This window comes from Castor canadensis, chromosome 11 (assembly GCF_047511655.1).
Source record: "Castor canadensis chromosome 11, mCasCan1.hap1v2, whole genome shotgun sequence".
Lineage (NCBI taxonomy): Eukaryota > Metazoa > Chordata > Mammalia > Rodentia > Castoridae > Castor > Castor canadensis.
Genome location: NC_133396.1, coordinates 142,149,757 through 142,156,148, shown reverse-complemented (window position 1 = coordinate 142,156,148; position 6,392 = coordinate 142,149,757). Strand labels below are relative to the sequence as shown.

Below are 6,392 nucleotides of genomic sequence, written 5' to 3'. Positions count from 1 at the left end.
GAGCTCCTGGAAGCAAATGACGTGCGAGAGGGCTGAGGTCACCTGTGGGGGGTCCCTCAGAGAGCACTGAGGGTGGCACTGGTCCTGGGAGGGCACTGCGGCCTTCTGTGGCCCTGCTTGCAGACATGAGTGGGGGTGCTGGGATGAGGCCACTGGCCCAGACCACCAGTTCCCAAAGGACTGGTGGCATCGCTAACCCCTCCAGAGCACAGGCCACTTGGAGCAGAGGAACTGGGCCAGGTGTGGAAAGGTGCCAAGCCCAGGCCGGACAGGCCTGCAGGCAAATGGGCTCTGCATAGTGCTGACAGGCCATGGCCCTGTCCCTGTGGCATCTCTGCCCCTCACTCCTCTCCTCTGCGCCTGCTTCACAGTCCTCCTGCCTTCCAGGACAGCTTTGGTCATTGCCCTCCCACCTTGAAAGAAGCCAACACAGGGAGAGGACTGGATGGAGCCTGCAGGGAGGTGGAACCCCACACACACACCCTCCCACAGAGACAGAGAGGCCTATCTCACCAGTCATTTTATTAATGGTCCTCATTGTCCCTGACTGCTGCAAGTTGACTGTGACCCAGCCACAGAATTCCTGGCAACAGGACACAAAAAGGCACAACACAGTGAGGTGTGGTGGTCTGTGCACAGCGGGCAGGGGTCTGCTGCAGCCAGCACGGGCAGATCCCTTCTCGGCCAGCTCTCCAGAGCCATGTGGAGGAGCAGCGAGCTGGGGCCCTGGGGTCACAGGACACCCATCTAGGCTCCATCTCAGACCAACTGCTGCAGGGGTTTGGTCATTGGTTTACTGTCAGCCTGCAGAGGGGTGGGCAGTGTGTGGTGCTCAGAGGGATGAGGAGGTCTACCCTTGATACAATTCTCCCTGTCATCCAACATAATCAGCCTGCTGGGCAAAATTCCAACGTGATCTTGGCTACAAACCACTGGGGACAGGTCCCAGCACAGAGCTGCAGGCTTGTGGGGTGAGAGCGTAGCAGGCAGAAACAAATGTGAAGAAATGAGGGCAAGGAGAGCTGCAGATGTTCCACCAACTTCTGCTGAGACCAGAGAAAACGAGGCTCTCCGATGTTTCTAAGCTGGAAGTCCCAGTCCTACCCCCTCAGCCAAGGGCCTGGACCCCAGGCCCTCCTGGCTCCATCTTTACAGAGCAGTGGGGCTTAAAACAGCTGGGAAGACCTGAGGGCTGGGAGCATGAAGCTCCAGGCCTTCAGTTCAAGCCCCAGGAACTTCAGTTGTGAATTGGCTGAGGTTTCAAGTCCCTTATCCACCTGAGTCTTCAGGGCTTCCCTGAGCCCAGCAGAGACCTGCAGCTTGTCCACCCTCACGCCTCCTGGTACGCAGAAGCCACGCTGTCCTCAGGGCTCGGAGCCAAGTGCTGCCCAGAGATAGTCCCACTGATGTTGCGGATGGCGCCATAGGTCTGCTGCTGCTGCGGGGACAGGGCTGTCCTCTCCGAGGTCAAACCATTCAGAATCCGGGGCACGTAGGGCTGCCAGCGACCACGAGAGTTAGTGCTTGGGTGGTGGAAGGCATGAGACTCATCCATTCGTCCCCTACCGCCCCTCCTCCTTCCACCAGGAGGACACATAAAGAAATGACGTCATCTTAGGATGTTAGAACCCAAAATGTGCCAGGTGCTGGACTTCTCAGCAGCCAGGGCAAAACAGAGGCCACCACCCAGATCACGCAGGAGGAAGACAATAAAGACGTTCCTCCATTTCTCAGAGGAAATGGAACTTCTTAGCACTGGGATCTGGGAGAAGCCTGGCTCTATATGGGGAACGAGGCTACCTGCAGGGGCGGTCTGTGCCGTCTGTGCCTCCACAGTCCCAGGCTGCAGCTGTCTCCCCGGGCACAGAGCTCTCCCCATTTCCCAGCCCAGACTGGGAAGGAGGTCCTAAGGCACCCTCCTGCCCTGTTTCCCTGCTGTCTCTGGATGATTATGCTCTCAGAACATTCTGAGGCTTGTCCAAGGACAGACACTGAAGAGAGTACCTGGACTCGGTTCCTGCTTCCCATGGCTACAAGGAAAGCACTGATGAGATGAACCACTGTTATAAACTCACGTTTCCTGGTTGGCCAGCAGTTACACTGTAGCACCTTGTGACTCTGGGATCCACCTCCACCTAGGGCAGGACCCTGGAGGCTGGAGGCTGGAGGCTGGGAGAACCAGGAAGGGAAAGGCCCTCTTGTTTTTCCAACATACTGGCCCCCTCTTAAGCAGTTGCATTGTTCATTTGCTGAACTTAAAGGAAGTGACACCTCCTGGTACCTGGCAGAGGACCTCACACAGATAGGTGAATGGCCAGTGACAAGTTTCATCTGGAAATAGGGTCTCGCAGTGCCTGTGCTGCAATGAAACCCCAAACTCAGAGGAATTAGGGGTGCAGAGAGTGCCGGGGATTGGACTAACCATCCACATGGACTAGGCAGGCCTTCTCCACTGACATTAATTCAGAAACTTCCCTTCCACCTGGCCTGGGAACCTCTGTTTGTCAAGAGATGACCAAGCACACTGGCCAGAGCCTCTCTGATGGGACCTTTACAATGAGGGAAAAGGGCAGCATGCGGGGGTAAGACATACAGATCGCTTACTGTGAACGGAGGAGGCATCCAGGAGAAGATAGGATCTGTTTCCTCTACCTAAGACTCTAAAACAATTGGAGGTCTTTTTTGGGGGTGACAGGATACTGTATAATTTGGATTCCCAGGACATCCTCACCAAGCCAGGCCCTTACATCAGATCCTTAAGGTAGCGCAAAAGGATCCCCAGCCTTTTATTAAATGGGATGACAAATCAAAAAGAGCATCCCACCAGTTAAAAAAAAGGCCCATGACAGCTCAAGCCCTGGGTCTCCCAGCACAGGACCAGTTTCAATTATATGTCTGTGAAAAGGAAGGAGTGGCCTTGGGAGTGTGTTACTTAAGAATTAGATCAGGTAGCCAAGGGATGGCCAGAATGTCTTTGAGGAGTCACTGCAGTTAGCCTACTAGTGCCTAAAGCTGAAACACTTGTCCTAAACTGCCCCTAGCAGCTTATACCCCACATGACCTATGGAGAATTTTAAACTCAAAAGGAAGACTTTGGGTGTCCGACACCTGTGTACTTAAATACCAGGCCCTGCTGCTGGGAGGGATGGAAATCACTTTAAGAACCTGTCAGAGCCTAAACCCTGCATCCCTTCTACCAGAGACAGGGGCAATTCTGAACACCTGTGTGAGGAGGTACTGATGGAAAATTATGTTGCCCAACCTGACTTGATTGATCAGCCCTTAAAAAACAGAAATCTTGAATTATATACTGAAGGCAGATCCTTTGTCAAAAGTGGTGTCAGACATGCAGTATCTGCAGTTGTAACAGAATGTAGCATCCTCAAATCAGGTCCTCTTCCTCCTAATACAAGTGCTCAGTTGGCAGAATTAATGGCCCTAACGGAAGCCCTAAAAATGTCAAAAGAACAGACAGTCAACATCTATAAAGACTCTAAGTATGGCTTTCTGATCCTGCATGCTCATGCAGTCATCTGGAAGGAAAGGGGAATGCTAACTACAACAGGATCTCCCATTAGACATGCTCATGACATACTAGCCCTCCTAGATGCTGTTCTGTTGCTTAAAGAGGTCTTGGTGATTCCTTGTAGAGGTCACCAAAAAGGGGAAGATAAGATAGCAAAGGGAAACAAAGCTGCTGATGAGGCAGTTAAGAGGGCAGCAGGAATATACAGCTGGCCCTCTCCTCTGGGAGGGGTCTCTCCCTCCTCCAGAGAGACCGCAATATTGATCAGAGGAAAGTAAACAAGCCTCAGACCAAGGGTACCAGTTAGATTACCAGGGCTGGTGGGAGTCCCCTAAAGGGAAGCTATGACTACCTAAGGCACTCCAGTGGAAAATTCTTATGACCCTCCACCAACTTTATAATTTGGGCTTAGACAATACTTTGGTTTCAGTCAACAAAATGTTTGGGGGACTAAATTAAGGGAAACACCCAACAAGTGTACAGGGATGTGGAACGTGCCACCCCCCCAAAAAAAATCCCAATAATAAAAGACTCCAGATGCCAGCGGACCAGAGACAGGGGTCCTACCCCAGGGAAGACTGGCAATTAGACTTTACCCATATGCTAGGGGGACCAAATCAAAACTGTTAGTATTGGCAGACACATTAACTGGATGGGTAGAGGCCATTCCTTTCAGTACAGAACATGCTAGGGGGGTGGTCCAAGTTCTGATCACAGAAATAATCCCTCACTTCAGTCTCCCCAAAAGCTTAAAAAGTGATAATGGGCCTACATTTAAGGCAGAATTAAATCAGGGACTCTCTCGGGCACTAGGCAAAAAATACCATCTCCACTGTGCCTGGCATCTATGAGAGTCTGCAAGACATGGTTCCTACCCTTTCTGAGGCCTATAGTTGCCATTATTCTCTTACTTGTGTTTGGGTCTTCCATTTTCAACTTGTCAAGTTTGTTGCCTGTCGCTTAGAATCCATCAAACTATAGATCCCCTGATGGAAATGAAAATGACCTACTATCACAGTCCCCTCGATAATCCCTCTGTGGTCAGCCTTGACACCCCTTCATCGCACCCTTTCACCAGGAAGCAGTCACCAAATAGACTTCCGTCATCCCTGTTCCTAACAGCAGTTAGGGCAACCGTTGAGAGGGGGCACTTGAAGGGCAGACGGCAGGAGGTCCATGTATTCCTAAAAGGTGTCAATTATCCAGGGGGGAAAAAAACGCCCCTTCTCCTTCCCAAGAAACATGTTTCCGCCAGAAAGGCACCAAAATCTCTACCTTCGGGCAATAAAAAAAACTACAAAACCTGATTTTCAACCTGACCCAGTGGACTACCAGTTTCCCAGTACGACTGCATGACCAAATTCGCCTTTCCTTTCTCTTCTCTGCAAATAAAACTTTTCTGATCTTTGCTGCTCAAGTCTGCCTCTGATTTCTATCCAAGCACACCAATGGACACTTGGCACCACCCAAGCTTCCCAGAACCTCACTCAACACCCTTGGAAAAAACCAAGGCGTTTTCCTCCTGTTGTTTTTTGAGGTGTGTTGGTTTGTTGAAATGTGCTTCACTTAAAAGGCTCATTAAAGCTCAGAACATCAGCATTCAGGAGAGATGGTCTCCAGAACCTTGGCAATACATCCGGGGGTGTCTTTGATGTGGGATGGCAGGCCCTGCTTGCATGCAGTCTGTTCCCAGCCCTGAGACTCGCTGCCCAGAAAGGGCCTAGTTTCCTCCCTGACTTTTGTCCCTACCTTTTGCCTTTCCCTTCTCTTCTTCCCATCCAGTCTCAAGGCAGTGCTGAGACAGCTCCAAGGTTCTAACAGAATGGAGGAGGGGAAAGGATGGGTTGCCTGTGTGGCTCAGTGGTGAGCACTTGCCTAGCACGTGTAAGACCCTGGGTTCCACCCCAGCACTAACCCCCGACAATAAAAAACAAAAAACTGAAGGAGAGAACTGAATGTGGGTCCTGGGGATCCGCCTAGGGCTTCTCCTGCAGTAGCACAGAGGACAATTTTATAGCATTTCACACGGTCACATGGTGTGATCCTGTCTCATGTTGGTCTCATCCCCAGGTTCCCCCCACTCACCCCCTCCACACCAGGGAAGGCAGGAAATGGCAGACGTCTTTGGAACCCCAGTGATCTGTGCCCTGTTGTGACAGGTGCTCCTGTGGGGCTTGTTTCTACCTTGAGTTTTGATGAGAGCCCGCACGCTCTCCTGCTATAATCAGCTTGTAAGCTTCTGGTGCATGTCTGTGTATTCACACCGCTCACATAGCAAAGAACAGCCCCGAACAGTGCTCAGTACGGAATCAAAATTAAACTGGATTGGAAATTCCTGGCCATCAACTAAAAGCCCAGGCTCTCCCATGAAAGGGAGATGAAGCTGGGTAGCTGTCAGAAGGAGGCCCTCGGGTGTCTCGGCACACCACTGCCCTCCGCTGGGCCCTGAGCAGAAGCTGCCCTGAGCCCCGCATGCTGCAGGACTCGCTCAGGTTTCCTTCCCTCCCTCTCTGGTTCAGAGGCCTGGGCAAACCGGTTTCTGGGTTGGCTTCTCTTACCAGGTTAGTTCATCCTGACTGCCCTGCATTGAATTCAGGAAACCTGGGAACATTCAAAGATCAAGATCTTCTTTGACGCCTTGAGTACAGAGGGTTTGATAAATATTTAGGATGAGAAAGTAAATATGGTGACGCATTCCTGGCATGCCACACGCACTGGGACCATGGTGACTAAGTTATCCTTCATGTCACACATTGCCTTGGAGGACAGAGCTCAAATTTCGTATCCTACCATAAGTGATGGTACAGCTTCTGCTCTCCCCCGCCCCCCAACAGCATGAAGTACACCGCAGATCTAACACGGACCT

General features: G+C 51.5%; 1 long non-coding RNA gene across 1 annotated transcript; it reads right to left on the bottom strand.

Annotated features, from left to right (window-relative positions):
* Nucleotides 1–507: 507 nt before the first annotated feature.
* Nucleotides 508–6,077, bottom strand: LOC141414000 (uncharacterized). Its single transcript, XR_012439123.1, has 2 exons — nt 2,605–6,077; nt 508–1,498 (listed from the first exon to the last, which is right to left on the bottom strand). It is a non-coding gene; the product is annotated as an uncharacterized lncRNA (long non-coding RNA).
* Between the last annotated feature and the right edge of the window lie 315 nt (nt 6,078–6,392).